Here is a 14,351-nt window from a genome sequence, read left to right on the forward strand (position 1 = left end):
CCCTCTGTGTCTGTACTGCTACATACTTAGGCAGTTAACTGGTTCATGCAGCTTTACATGAACACCCGAGCCTTACACTATGGCTGGTCCGAACAACGAAAGCAATTGTTACCATCCACCTCTCGTGTCTCCCCTTTTTCCTTTGATTGTAAGCTTGTGAGCAGGGCCCTCACTGCTCTTGGTATCTGTTTTGAACTGTGATTTTTGTTATGCTGTAATGTCTATTGTCTGTACAAATCCTCTCTATAATTTGTAAAGCGCTGCGGAATATGTTTGCACTATATAAATAAAATTATTATTATTATTATAAAAAATTGTGACCTACTAACAGATAATGGGAATCTGTCAGTAGAATCAAACCTCCTAAGTGCATCTACCTGAGCATGCAGGCAGGACCAGTTTTAGACAAAATGGGGGCCTGGGCAAAAGTTTAAAGTGGGGCTCCAAATGCTAACATATCGCACCATCACACAGAAACATTTTGGTTGTATTTACATGCACTGAGTTCAGGCCACTAAATGAGCGTGGTCGACATAAATTAAGTCGTTCAACGCTTGTTTCCCGGCTTCTTTACAGCGGCTGAGGAAAAATGATGGGCACAGAATAATCACTAGTAGATCAATCTGTGCCCATACAGTATAATGTTATCAGCAGCATATCTGCAGTTTTCACCGGACGATGTGCTGCTAAGAACGATGATTTTTGTTCTGGTATAAACAATGCAAGTGTAATACTTCAGGTAACCGGTTGTTACAGAGATGTTGCCTTCCCTTCGGGGAGGGTAATATCATGCTTGGAGGCAATGGAGTTCTCTTTACCAGGTAAGGCATATGACAATATATTTATTTTTGTTGCCTAAAATACAAAGAAAATGTGTCATCTTTACCTTTAGCCCTTTTAGAGATAATTTAATCTTCAATTTACTTAAGGCTATGTTCACACATTGCATTTTTGCTGCATTTTTTTGCAGGTAAAACCTGCTCTCTTGGCAGTAAAGAAGCTGCTTACAAAAAGTAGGTTTTGCTGTGTTTTTGCTGATTTTTTTTGCTGCGTATTTGTTGAATTTTTTGGTTGTGTTTTTATTGTCTCTTGTGCATGTTGATAAAGTTTAGTGTCCCCCCCCAAAAAAAAAAAAAACCCATGATGTAACTTCCTTAGGTTTTGCACCTTTTGAACTTTCTCATTGCTTTCTATGGATGACAAAAGTAGCAAAAACACAGCAGTTTTCCAATTCACTCAGGAAATGACCCCAATGTGTGTGCATGAGATTTTTGAAATCTCATAATTTTTACTGGTACTGTAAAACGCTGCCTCAAATTTGCATTAAAAAATGAAGCAAATATGCAACGTGTGAACATAGCTTAAGTGTTCACAATAACAGTAGTTTTGACCAGGGGTGCCCAAACTTTTACATGCCACTGTATGTAAGTGCATACAAAGTGCTACTGAGTGCATGGAGGATGTGGTAACTGATGATAGGATGAACCACATTCTGAGGAAATGTTAGGAAGGGAGAACAAGAAATAGTAAGATTAATGAGTTGAGTTGATAGTCCAGCCTAAACAAAATGTGCTTTTGAGCACATTTAAAACTGCGGTTACCGGGAATTAACTGGTTTGTCTGAGGTACTATTCCAGAGAAGTGAATCAGCATAATAAATGTCTTGGAGATGTGGGAGTGGAAGTATAAGGATCGGATTTGATAAAATATTAGTTTTAGGGAACTGAAGGCACGGGTATGGTGGTAGACAGAGATGAGGGAGTAGATGTAGGGTGTTGCAGAACTGTGGAGATCTTTGTGGGTGAGAGTGATAAGTTTATATTGTACTCTGTAGCAGATGAACAACCAGTGCAATGACTGGTACAGTGTGGAGACATCGGTGTAGCGGTTGTGCAGAAATATGAGCCAAACTGCTACATTCAGGCTAGATTGAAGAGAAGATTTAGTAAGAGAGATACGGATTAGTAAAGAGTTGCAGTAGTCCAGAAGCGTATGAATCAGACAGAGCAACTGTAAGACTTTTTAAAATTGCCAGAGGTAAAAAAAAAAGGTTGAATTCTTGATGTTTTTGAGTTGCTGGAGACATGCAGTGGCGTAGGAAGGGGGGTGCGGGGGGGGGGGGCGGTCCGCCCCGGGCGGCACAATGCGGGGGGTGGCCGGCGCTGCAGGAGAAGAAAAAAAAAAGACGCCCCTTTAAATCTTCGGGCGGCGCCGTCCGCCGCCACGACCAGGGCCAGCTCCCCCCACCACCGGACCCCGCCCCCCGCTCTATACTCACCTCTCCTGGTTCCTGCGGCGCCGGCAGCTGCAGCGTCCTCTGACTCTGCGACGTCTCAGAGCAGAGGGCGCGATGACGTCACTACTGTGCGCGCCGCTCTGCCTCTCTGTCCTGAGCGTCGCAGAGCCGGAGAGACGCTGACTGCACTGGACCTGCGCTAGGAACGGGAGAGGTGAGGATTTTACTTTTTTTTTTTTTCTTTATGTCTGACTGTCTGGGGCTGGGGCAATGCTGGACACACTGGGGCAATACTGGAGACCATGGGGCAGATTGCTGGACACACTGGGGCAATACATGAGACCATGGGGCAGATTGCTGGACACACTGGGGCAATACATGAGACCATGGGGCAGATTGCTGGACACACTGGGGCAATACAGGAGACCATGGGGCAGATTGCTGGACACACTGGGGCAATACTGGAGACCATGGGGCAGAATGCTGGACACACTGGGGCAATACATGAGACCATGGGGCAGATTGCTGGACACACTGGGGCAATACGGGAGACTATGGGGCAGATTGCTGGACACACTGGGGCAATACTGGAGACCATGGGGCAGATTGCTGGACACACTGGGGCAATACAGGAGACCATGTGGCAGAATGCTGGACACACTGGGGCAATACAGGAGACCATGGGGCAGATTGCTGGACACACTGGGGCAATACAGGAGACCATGGGGCAGATTGCTGGACACACTGGGGCAATACTGGAGACCATGGGGCAGAATGCTGGACACACTGGGGCAATACAGGAGACCATGTGGCAGAATGCTGGACACACTGGGGCAATACAGGAGACCATGGGGCAGATTGCTGGACACACTGGGGCAATACTGGAGACCATGTGGCAGAATGCTGGACACACTGGGGCAATACAGGAGACCATGTGGCAGAATGCTGGACACACTGGGGCAATACAGGAGACCATGGGGCAGATTGCTGGACACACTGGGGCAATACAGGAGACCATGGGGCAGATTGCTGGACACACTGGGGCAATACTGGAGACCATGGGGCAGAATGCTGGACACACTGGGGCAATACAGGAGACCATGTGGCAGAATGCTGGACACACTGGGGCAATACAGGAGACCATGGGGCAGATTGCTGGACACACTGGGGCAATACTGGAGACCATGGGGCAGAATGCTGGACACACTGGGGCAATACAGGAGACCATGTGGCAGAATGCTGGACACACTGGGGCAATACAGGAGACCATGGGGCAGACTGCTGGACACACTGGGGCAATACTGGAGACCATGGGGCAGAATGCTGGACACACTGGGGAAATACTGGAGACCATGGGGCAGAATGCTGGACACACTGGGGCAATACTGGAGACCCTGGGGCAGATTTCTGGACACATTGAGGCAATGCTGGAGACCCTGGGGCAGACTTCTGGACACACTGGGGCAATGCTGGACACTGGGGCAGATTGCTGGACACACTGGGGGTAATATGCTGGACACACTGGGGCAATGCTGGACACTGGGGGTAATATGCTGGACACACTGGGGCAGACTGCTGGACACACTGGGGCAGATTGCTGGACACACTGGGGGCAGTGCTGGACATACTGGGGCAGATTGCTGGACACACTGGGGGTAATATGCTGGACACACTGGGGCAGATTGCTGGACAACATGGGGGTAATATGCTGGACACACTGGGGCAGATTGCTGGACAACATGGGGGTAATATGCTGGACACACTGGGGGCAGGACTTGAGGCATGGGCAGAATGTAGATACGGGGCATGATTGGAGACACGGGGCAGGATTGGATCATGGGGCAGGACGGATACGATGGAGGCTGGTGGGGCAGGATGTGGAGATCATATGGGGTAGAATGGATACTCATGAGGGCAGGATGCGAGAACATATGGCTGGAGCCAGGAATGAGAAACGGGGCCAGGGTGGGGAATATTATTACCATAGGGGCTAATTAAGGGATATTATTACTGCAGTGATGTATTTATTTTATTTTTTGAGTATACTGTTTTAAATGGGGGGGCGGTCCTGTTACTGTGCAGAGTGACACTATATCACCTTTTTTTCTTCATGTGATGTAATGTAGAAGTTGTGAAAAGTTAAGTAATGTGTTCTGCAAGCGGAGCTCGAGATAACTGTGTTATTTCCTGCAGAAACGAGTCCTGGCTGGAAGGAATGATGGCGGTCTGTGCTGGATGAAAGATGAAGGACTTCACCTAGAGACGTCACTGGTGAGTCAGTGTTACCTATACACTGACACTATACACTGTATACTATATAGAGGTCCTGTGTATAATGTCACCAGTGATCTCTGTATTACCTCTACACAGATACTGCATACTAAGTACAGATCTCCTGTGAATACTGGCACTTATGGTGATAGTATTGTGGTTTTTTTTTTATTACTGATCAGTATTGTAGTATTCAGTCACTATGTGGTGGTAATATGTGGTCTGGAAATGGTGTTGTGGTATTTGTCCCTTGTATGTAGTATTATTCGGTCACTATGTGGCCTGGTCATGGTGTGGTGGTATTAAGTCACAGGTGTGGCATGTGGGGGTGACACCATTAGGCCCAGTTTAAGTTCTACAAAACAGGAAAACCGTTTTTGGTAACCTTTGTGTGTATTGAGACGGGAAGGGGGGGGGGGGGGGCGCCAAACTCGGGAACAGCCCCGGGCGGCAAAAGCTCTAGCTACGCCTCTGGAGACATGAGCTATAATGCATCATGAACATGAAATTATAGTATTGAAAGATAAATTAAAATCCCAGAGAGATAGAAGAATCTGGGAGTACAAACTTATGACAACTTATGACACACTCAGAGCAGGAATTATTTAAGTAATGTGCTACTCAGACCTTGTGGAGCATCACAACTCTGGACCAGAACTCAATCCGTGGACAATAAAACTTTAACACTCCTTATCTATGAACTACACCAATATTTAAAGCCACAACTTTTTCTTCCCTTCACATATATATACAGTTGTGCTCAAAAATTTACATACCCCTGCAGAATGTTTGCTTTCTTGGCCTTTTTTCAGAGAATATGAATGATAACACCAACATTTTTTCTCCACTCATGGTTAGTGGTTGGGTGAAGCCATTTATTGTCAAAGTATTGTGTTTTCTCTTTTTAAATCATAATGACAACCCAAAACATCCAAATGACCCTGATCAAAAGTTCACAAACCCCATTTCTTAATACTGTGTATTGCCCCTCTAACATCAATGACAGATTGAAGTCTTTTGTGGTAGTTGTGGTTGAGGTTCTTCATTCTTTTCAGATGGTAAAGCTGCCCACTCTTCTTGCAAAAAGCCTCCAGTTACTGTAAATTCCTGGGCTAGCTAGCATGAACTGCGCGCTTGAGATCTCTCCCCAGAGTGGCTCAATGATATTGAGGTCAGGAGACTGAGATGGCCACTCCAGAACCTTCACTTTGTTCTGCTGTAGCCAATGACAGGTCGACTCGGCCTTGTGTTTTGGATCGTTGTCATGTTGGAACATCCAAGTACGTCCCATGCGCAGCTTCCAGGCTGATGAGTGCAAATTTGCCTCCAGTATTTTCTGATAACGTGCTGCATTCATCTTTCCTTCAACTTTGACCAAGTTTCCTGTGCTTTTGTAGGAACACCAGCAATCCACCTCCGTGCTCTACAGTAGGAATGGTGTTCCTTTCATCATAGGCCTTGTTGACCTCTCTCTAAATGTAACGTTTATGGTCGTGGCCAAAAAGTTCAATTTTGGTCTCATCACACCAAATTACCTTGTTCCAGAAGTTTTGAAGTTTGTTTCTATGCTGTTTTGGGTATTGTAGGTGAGATACTGGCATTTGTGGCATTTGCGCAGTAATGGCTTTCTTCTGGCGACTCGACCATGCAGCCCATTTTTCTTCAAGTGTCTCCTTATTGTGCATCTTGAAACAGCCACACCGCTATATTTCAGAGAGTCATGTATTTCAGCTGATTATTTGCAGGCTTTTCTTTGCATCCCAAACAATTTTCCTGGCAGTTGTGGGCGACAGTTCTGTTGGTCTACTTGACCGTGGTTTTGTTTTTACACAGCCCTTGATTTTCCATTTGTTAGTCACAGTTTGAACGCTGCTGACGGGCATTATCAGTTCCTTGGATATGTTTTGTATTCCTTTTCTGTTTTATACAGTTCATCTACATTTCTCCCGTTGATCCATTGACAATTCTTTTGGTTTCCCCATGGCTCACTATCCAGAAACATAAGTGGCTGGATGAAAGATGCAAGAGTCTGTCTGGATCTCAGAAACTCACTCAGCTTTTATGCAAATACTCATTACAAGCAAACAGATCACAGGTGAGTATGTTACCTTTAGTAGACTGTCAAACCCATTTGTGTCAACTTCTGTGCAAGTTATCAGGCCAAAATCACCAGGGTATGTGAACTTTTGATCAGGGTCATTTGGATGTTTTGGGTTGTCATTATGATTTAAAAAGAGAAAACACAGTAATATGACAATAAATTGCTTCACCCAACCACTAACCATGAGTGGATAAAAAGTTTTGGTATTATCATTCATATTCTCTGAAAAAAGGCCAAGAAAGAAAACATTCTGCCGGGGTATGTAAGCTTTTGAGCACAACTGTAGTTCATGAGCAATGAGCCGAAGTGTATGCACCTCAGTCTCACCAAGCTCTCTGCTCATGACACTGAACCCGGATCATGCAAGTGACTGTGATGTATTTCAAAGACATCAGCGCTAATGTCACTTGCCTGGAGCACTCAATTAAAGAGCGAGGATGTTTCGTTAAACCAAGGCTCAGTGTCTCAGCCAGTATATTGCACAATGACTTGGGGTAATGGTTTTCTACTCTCTGAGGCAAGTTTTTACTTGATAATTATAGCAAAACCACTACACACATGTTACGATCGCTGCGCATACTTACCCGGCTTCTCACATCCCTCGGCGCACTCGCTCTCCTGTCCAGCGCCGCTCTGCTTCCTCCTTCGCCGGCTCTCGGCGTCTAGTCTCCCTGCGCATGCGCAGTCGCGTCTCCTCCGCTGCTGAGCCATCTGGGAGGTCGCGACCCGGTGGCTCCGCCCCAACATGGCGGCGCCCATCGGGTATTTCTTCCCGGCGTCTCCCTAGGTAAGACGCCTTTGCTTTGTAGGTGCACTGTCTGCCGTCAGTGTCCCTATGTCCTAGGCTCCCTTTCGCCATTCCTGTTTCCCCTGCTCAGTCTTCGCTTTCTTTCAGTGTTTTGTCCAGCCAAGTTCCGTGTTCCTGCTGTGTTCCACCAAGTTCCGTGTTCCTGCTGTGTTCCACCAAGTTCCGTGTTCCTGCCGTCTACTGCCAAGTTCCGTGTTCCTGCTGTGTTCCACCAAGTTCCGTGTTCCTGCTGTGTTCCACCAAGTTCCGTGTTCCTGCCGTCTCCTGCCAAGTTCCGTGTTCCTGCCGTCTCCTGCCTAGTCCTGTGGTCCTGCCTTGCCCGTCATCGCCTGTGTTCCTGTCTTTATCAGTTAAGTCCTGTTTTCCTATTATTCCCCGTCATTCTAATAGCTCTGTAGTCTCTATCTTGGGTCGTCCCTTTGGCTCTAGCTGTTGTGTCTCCATTCCCCCGAGGTCCTGCTCCTAACGCTCTCTGTATAGGGGGTGACTCCATCTGGTCCGCTCGACCCCGGGGGCTCTAGAGTCACGACCCAGAGGGTCCACTCTTAGATTTCAGTTCGAATCCCTACAGTAAGCAAAGGCCATGGACCCCGCTGGGGCCTCTGCTGCGCAAAAAGAACTACTCTTTTTGCGGGAGAATCAGTCCCGAATAATGTCCTTTTTGAAAGCTATGGACTCTCGCTTGTCTTCGCTCCTGCCCTCTGATCCTGGCAACGCCGCTCTACTCATTGGCTTACAGCAAGAGTTAGCTCAGCAGCGTGACACCCAGGCCCATATACTTAGTTATATGTCTTCAATAGACGATCGGCTGCTTTCTATCCAGACGGCCGCTTCTACTTCTGCTCCTGCTTCTCACCCTCCACCCCGCTTGGCTAAACCGCCTCGGTACAATGGGGATCCTAAATCTTGCCGAGGATTTTTAAACCAATGCCGTCTTCATTTTGAGCTTCTGCCCCAGCATTACCCAACGGATCGGTCCAAGGTTGCTTTCCTCATTTCCCATCTGGAGGGTGACGCCTTGGCATGGGTTAATCCACTCTGGGAGCGAGACGATCCCCTAGTCTCCCGGTTGTCAGAATTTTTGGAGACTTTCCGTCTGGTCTTTGACGAACCTGGACGTCTGGTCTCTACTACTGAGGCGCTGTTTTCTCTCCAGCAGGGATCGCTATCCATAGGCCAGTACGCTATTCAGTTCCGCACCCTCTCCTCTGACTTGGGTTGGAACAATGAGGCTTTGGTAGGTGCTTTTTGGCGGGGTCTCTCTGGGCGCATAAAGGATGAGTTAGCTGGTCGGGACACCCCTACAGTGTTGGAGGAATTAATTTCTTTAGCTACCCGCATTGACCTTCGGTTCCAAGAACGCACCCGCGAGCGGAGATCTCTTCGTCCTTCTCCTGCCGCCCGTAAGCCACTCAGCCCACAGCCTAGAGCTTCCTCTCAGGCGTCCACACCGGAACCTATGCAAGTGGACCGTCTTAAGATGTCTGAACAACGTCGTAAAGAGAGACGCACTCAGGGGTTATATTTTTACTGCGGGAGTGCTGCTCATTTATTGCGTTCTTGCCCTGAACGTCCGGAAAACTCCTCCGCCTAGGTCAGGTAAGAGAGGCCTCCCTAGGTGTGTGTGATCCCTCTCAACCCCTTACTTTGTCCGTGCTGTTGCATATTGCGGGCAAGGGCATTTCTCTGGATGCGTATGTGGATTCGGGCGCTGCAGGGAATTTTATCAGGTTGGAAGAGGTTTTGAAATTCTCCGTTCCAGTCAAAACCTTAGAGGCTCCTGTGATTCTTGCATCTGTGGATGGTAAACCTTTACAGGAGACCATTACTCAAGTGACACTTGAGGTGGAACTTCAGGTTGGGGCTCTGCACAAGGAGAGAATTGCATTTTATGTTTTAGCGGGTCTGTCTCATCCTATGCTCTTAGGTCTTCCTTGGTTACGGAACCACGAGCCCATTTTAGATTGGCGCAATGGTAATATCTTGCGCTGGGGTGAGCTTTGTCGGGAACGTTGTCTGCTGCCGGTGCGTCCTGTGGGATCTTCCTCTAATTCTCCTACCTCTTCTTTTTCTGCCTTACCCTCTGTCTACAGCGCTTTTTCTGATGTCTTCAACAAGAAGGAGGCTGAGGAGCTTCCGCCTCACCGTCTCTATGATTGTCCCATAGATCTCGTGCCTGGGACTAATCCGCCCAGGGGCAGAATCTATCCTCTCTCTCCTGCTGAGACTCAAGCTATGTCTGAGTACATTCAAGAAAATCTTGCTAAAGGATTCATCCGCAAATCTTCTTCTCCGGCCGGAGCAGGGTTTTTTTTCGTTAAGAAGAAAGACGGTTCTCTCCGTCCCTGCATTGATTATCGAGGCCTAAACAACATCACGGTGAAGAACAAATATCCTCTACCACTCATTCCGGAACTCTTCGACCGTCTTCGGGGTGCGCAAATTTTTACCAAACTAGATCTACGTGGCGCATACAATCTGGTTCGTATTCGTGCAGGTGATGAGTGGAAGACTGCTTTCAATACTCGTGACGGTCACTACGAATATTTAGTTATGCCGTTTGGTCTCTGCAACGCCCCCGCGGTTTTCCAGGAATTTGTAAACGATGTATTTCGGGATCTTCTCTACTCCTCAGTCGTAGTTTACCTTGACGACATTCTCATCTTTTCTCCGGATCTCTCCACTCACAGGCGAGATGTCCGTCGTGTTCTGCAAAGGCTAAGAGAGAATCATCTGTTCGCTAAGATTGAGAAGTGCGTCTTTGAACAATCTTCCCTTCCCTTCCTTGGATATATTGTCTCAAGATCTGGCTTAGAGATGGATCCAGAGAAGGTTTCTGCTGTCCTGAATTGGCCCCGTCCTCTTGGAACAAAAGCAATCCAACGTTTTCTTGGCTTTGCCAACTACTATAGACAATTTATTCCTCATTTTTCTTCTATGACCAAGCCAATCTCTGCTCTAGTTCACAAGGGAGTCAACTCCAGTCTTTGGACCCCTGAGGCTGAAGAGTCCTTTTTGTCTCTTAAACAAAGTTTCGCTACGGCCCCTGTGCTTCATCGTCCCGATGCTAATAGACCGTTTGTCCTTGAGGTCGACACATCCTCTATTGGAGCTGGAGCTGTACTTCTGCAAAGATCCTCGTCCGGACGTTTGGTGACCTGTGGTTTTTTTTCTAAAACCTTTTCCGCTCCTGAGCGTAACTACTCTATAGGAGATAAAGAACTATTGGCCATCAAGCTAGCCTTGGAGGAATGGCGTTATCTCCTTGAAGGGTCCCTTCATCTATTCACCATTTACACAGACCACAAGAATCTGGCCTATATTCAGTCTGCTCAAAGACTAAATCCACGACAAGCCAGATGGTCTTTATTCTTCGGACGATTTGAATTTGAACTTCATTTCCGACCCGGAAATAAGAATGTCAAGGCAGATGCTCTTTCAAGATCCTTTCAGCCTCAAGACATTGAGGATTCTCCAGCTCACATCATTGATCCTGCGAAGATCGTCACTCTTGCTCCTCTAAGAGTGTTCTCAACTCCTCCTGGCAAGACTCTTGTGGCTAATCAAGACAAGGAGAGAGTTTTATGTTGGGGTCACTCCTCCAAAATTGCAGGACATGTAGGAGTCAAGAAGACACTTTCTCTGATATCTCGGCACTACTGGTGGCCATCTCTCCGACAAGACGTCACCAAATTCATCGCTTCTTGTCCTTCTTGTGCAAAAAATAAAGTCCCTAGGCAACTTCCTTCCGGTCTCCTGCATCCTCTGCCTGTGCCTTCCATTCCTTGGAGTCATATAGCTATGGACTTCATCACTGATCTACCTTGTTCCTCGAATTGCTCTGTCATCTTGGTTGTTGTAGATCGGTTCTCTAAGATGGCTCACTTCATCGCTTTACCTGGTCTGCCTTCCGCTCCTGAGTTGGCAAAGATCTTTTTACACCAAATCTTCCGTCTTCATGGTTTTCCACATCATATCGTCTCAGACCGTGGAGTACAATTTACCTCACGTTTTTGGAGAGCTCTCTGCAGTCTATTGAAGGTTAACTTGGACTTTTCTTCCGCCTATCATCCTCAGTCCAACGGACAAGTGGAGCGAGTAAATCAAGTTCTGACTACATATCTGCGACATTTCTCCAATGCTCACCAAGATGACTGGGTCTCTCTTCTCCCCTGGGCCGAATTCTCATATAACAATCTTCCCAGCGAGTCTTCCTCCAAAACTCCTTTTTTGTAGTCTATGGTCAACATCCGAACGTTCCTCTTCCTGTTTCTCTTTCCTCGGGGGTACCGGCAGCGGATTTCTTGTCCCGGGAATTCTCTACAATTTGGAATGAGACCAAGGTGGCTCTTGAGAGAGCTAGCCTTAATATGAAAAAGTTTGCTGACAAGAGGCGTTTGGATGCTCCGCCATATTCTCCGGGTGATAAAGTTTGGCTTTCCTCTCGCTATATCAAGCTTAAAATTCCCTCTTGCAAACTGGGTCCCCGCTATATTGGTCCTTTTCCCATCTTGAGTCGCATTAATGATGTCTCTTATAAGTTGAAGCTACCTGCCTCTTTGCGCATTCCCAACGCCTTCCATGTGTCTCTTCTCAAACCTGCAGTCTTTAATCGCTTTCACTCCGCTACCTCTCCCTCTCCTCAGCTCTGTACTTCTGATGGAGTCTTTAATGTTAAAGATATTCTTGCCAAAAAGGTAGTCAGGGGTAAAACCTACTTTTTGATTGATTGGGAGGGATTTGGTCCTGAGGAGAGGTCCTGGGAACCTCGAGAGAACATCAATGCTCCTCTCATCATGAAAAGATTCCTTTCTAGCCTTAAAAAGAGGGGGACTAAGGAGGGGGGTACTGTTACGATCGCTGCACATACTTACCCGGCTTCTCACATCCCTCGGCGCACTCGCTCTCCTGTCCAGCGCTGCTCTGCTTCCTCCTTCGCCGGCTCTCGGCGTCTAGTCTCCCTGCGCATGCGCAGTCGCGTCTCCTCCGCCGCTGAGCCATCTGGGAGGTCGCGACCCGGTGGCTCCGCCCCAACATGGCGGCGCCCATCGGGTATTTCTTCCCGGCGTCTCCCTAGGTAAGACGCCTTTGCTTTGTAGGTGCACTGTCTGCCGTCAGTGTCCCTATGTCCTAGGCTCCCTTTCGCCATTCCTGTTTCCCCTGCTCAGTCTTCGCTTTCTTTCAGTGTTTTGTCCAGCCAAGTTCCGTGTTCCTGCTGTGTTCCACCAAGTTCCGTGTTCCTGCTGTGTTCCACCAAGTTCCGTGTTCCTGCCGTCTACTGCCAAGTTCCGTGTTCCTGCTGTGTTCCACCAAGTTCCGTGTTTCTGCCGTCTCCTGCCAAGTTCCGTGTTCCTGCCTTGCCCGTCATCGCCTGTGTTCCTGTCTTTATCAGTTAAGTCCTGTTTTCCTATTATTCCCCGTCATTCTAATAGCTCTGTAGTCTCTATCTTGGGTCGTCCCTTTGGCTCTAGCTGTTGTGTCTCCATTCCCCCGAGGTCCTGCTCCTAACGCTCCCTGTATTGGGGGTGACTCCATCTGGTCCGCTCGACCCCGGGGGCTCTAGAGTCACGACCCAGAGGGTCCACTCTTAGATTTCAGTTCGAATCCCTACAACACATAGTTTGCCTAAAACATCATTGTAACTATGTAATTGCCTGCAGGAGTCTGGGGTTAGCATAATCAGTAATTTTGTTATGTTATCTTCCTTTAAAGTTGGGTGGCTGTGTGCATGAGAAGAAAAGTAAATTCAAGAATATTTCTTTACTTGGTTTTCTCTGACATTCCCATAGACAATAAATGGGGCAGAGTTACACATTCTCAATGGAGCAAGGAGTGTTTCCGCCAAGGAGAATTCTCAGCTGTCAAACCTCTAGCAATCAGTAAGTTACAGTCCTGCTCATCGTTATTGGCATCCCTTCATTTTTTTTTTCATAGACTGTACAATATCATCATAAATAAATGGAAATGTACTAACATTATATCCTGAGGATTTTTTAATTAATGGTCCAAAGTGATACAACAATAAAACATTGTTTTTCAACTTACATGTTGCAGTTTTGAAGAAGAAACTAAACAGTATGTGCAGCAATAAAGGCACCCGTAATTAATACTTGGTTGCACATCCTTTGGCATTGATGACAGCCTCCAAACATTTCTTGTAGTCATCAATAAGCTTCTTGAACTTCTCAGCCAGTATTTTCTCCCACTCTTCCTTTGCAGTTTGTTCAAGCTCTTCAATGATTGCCGGGTTCTTTTTGCAAATGGCAGATTTGAGCAGATTTCAGTTCAACCCACAGATTTTTAATGGGATTGAGGTCAGAACTCATTTGCAGGCCATTTTAAAACTAATTTTTTTCTTTTTAAACCACTCATGTGTACTTTTGGATTTGTGATTTGGGTCATTGTGTTGCTGGAAGACCTAATGATCTTCGACTCACACCAACTTTTCTTATACTAGGTAGGTCATTTCGGTCTAAAATCTCTTCATAATTCTTTGATTTCATGATTCCTGTGATACGGTCAAGGTCTCCAGCACCAGATGCAGCAAAGCAACCCCACAGCATTATAGATCCTCCACCATGCTTAACTGTTGATTGGGTGTTCTTTTCCTTATAAGCTTCATTGCGCTGTCTGTATCAAATTGTTGCTCTGTATTGCCAAAAAGCTCTATTTTTGTTTCATCTGTCCACAGAACATTTTCATGGAAGGATTGTGGTTTGTCAAGGTACTCTTTGGCAAAGATCAGATGTTCCTTTTCATGACTTTTCTTCAGCGATGGTTTCTTCCTTGGCCTTCATCATGAAGCTCTGCTTGGTGTAGTGTGTGGCATATGGTACTTGTTGAAACCATGACCCCAGGCTGTTCCAGGTTGGCCTTCAGGCCTTTGGATGTTTGACGTAGTGTTTTTTTCCACCATTTGCACCAACCTTTGAAGA

General features: G+C 46.9%; 1 protein-coding gene across 1 annotated transcript in view; it reads right to left on the reverse strand.

Moving 5' to 3' along the window:
• The window catches only part of HERC6 (HECT and RLD domain containing E3 ubiquitin protein ligase family member 6), a 171,787-nt gene that overhangs the window by 84,638 nt on the left and 72,798 nt on the right, over nt 1-14,351 (reverse strand). The gene's annotated exons all lie outside the window — the stretch shown is intronic.

The sequence above is a fragment of the Ranitomeya imitator genome, chromosome 1 (genome assembly GCF_032444005.1).
Source record: "Ranitomeya imitator isolate aRanImi1 chromosome 1, aRanImi1.pri, whole genome shotgun sequence".
In the NCBI taxonomy this organism is placed as follows: Eukaryota; Metazoa; Chordata; class Amphibia; order Anura; family Dendrobatidae; genus Ranitomeya; species Ranitomeya imitator.